Below are 1,792 nucleotides of genomic sequence, written 5' to 3'. Positions count from 1 at the left end.
GTAAGCTAAATATGATATTGCCTTTTTCATGGTACTTAAAGTGCTATGTCTCTCTTAGCACCACCATTTAAGTGCAAACTTGAAATGTCAGAGAAGTGTTGCCAATTAAGTTTACTGTGTACCAACGTTTCTACCCACATAGAATGGAACACATCTTTGAGTTGACATAAAATATAAGAATAGAGGATGTAAAATAACTGGACATTGTCTTGAAGAAAGGAAGTATTTGTATAATTTCAAAACTACTGTCTTCGACGTCTATAATATTCAGAATAGCACTTAAAATGCATTAAAAGAGCAAATGATTCACACTTTTATCTCAACAATCTTTCGTCTATGAAATAATAATAACCGCATGAGAATTATTCACATGGCATGACGGGGCAAATAAGACTTTACGTAGTTGCGCATCCTTCACACTAGTCTGTCTAATTAAAACCTTCCATATGGAAAATTTAGAATTGTTATAACTCTTTCCACAGTGTTCAGGACTAAAATTAGCAACAACCACAATAATATAAAGACATAACATAACACATCTGTGTAAATGTGTGAAAATACGCGACTAAAGTTAATATTAGATATATTTTGTTGGTTTACTATTCTCTGGGCAAAAATTATTTTATACAGATATTCATAGTAAATTTCATTAAAGCTCTCGAGCTAACCACCGCTCGAAAGAAAATAGCAGCGAACGTCTGATATTAACCTGTGACAAAATGAAAGCTTCCCAACGCATACGCACACAATTAAAATCTAATGATTTTAAATGAATCAGAATACGATTGTTCTATAAATCAAGTGTAACACTCCATGCATAACGTTGTCCGCAACCGCTGGGTTGATTCCTGCAATATCTTGAACCTTACTGTGGATAGTACGTATATGTTCCTTGTATCTTACGGTTTCTCAAAAACAGCTGCTGTCTTGAAGCGTTGCTAAGACTTCTGCTTCATGAATGATGTTATACAAACTACCGGTCTTCTTTTCGTCACATTGAGATATGTAAGGCCACTAAGATGGCTAACCGCATATGGGGTTTCATAACCAACTGCACGCTACATAGAGTCAAGAAGAGAAGCTTAGAGGGATCTCTGTCATATATAAATGGATCTAAGAAATGCAACTTACGCGTTGCTGAAAGATCGCACATTTTTTTAGATCCAAGAATTCCACCACACTACTTAATTCTACATCCGCACTTTTCAGGAAATGCAATCATATAGACAAATTTCTTTTGTCGAACTGTAGGTTGCCACCCTCTATGAATTAAACAGCTGTCTCGCAGATTTTGGACACCTCTCCGTTGAAATATTCTACAACTAGTTTAATTACGACATCTACGTTCAAAGGGGCTTAACACGAACTTTCTTTTCTTTTTCCCCATTTCTATTCATCCTTCGACTTTTTGTATAAACCTTCTCGATTTTCGCAATTTTTCCAGCGTTTTCTCATGTGTTAGTGTGTTGATTTTTCAAGCCGGAACAAACCATATGCTCAGATCCTTAAGAATGCTTCGAGACTCAAGACACGTTATAAAAACTTGTCTAACTATATATTAGTAGTCCTTATTGTAACACATCGTATATTCCACAGTGTATATATATATATATATATGGTACTTATGCGAAGGCACCCGAATATCACATCCCAAAAGGATGGGTGATTAAAATCAAATAATAAGCAACACGGATTTCAAAAGTGATTGCAGTACGCACGTTTCATGCTACTTCAATTTATTTAAGTAATGTGAGCATTACCTTAAATGCAATATGAAGAGCAATCTTCAGCT

The sequence above is a fragment of the Octopus bimaculoides genome, chromosome 4 (genome assembly GCF_001194135.2).
Source record: "Octopus bimaculoides isolate UCB-OBI-ISO-001 chromosome 4, ASM119413v2, whole genome shotgun sequence".
NCBI lineage: Eukaryota > Metazoa > Mollusca > Cephalopoda > Octopoda > Octopodidae > Octopus > Octopus bimaculoides.
This window is presented reverse-complemented; position numbering follows the sequence as displayed.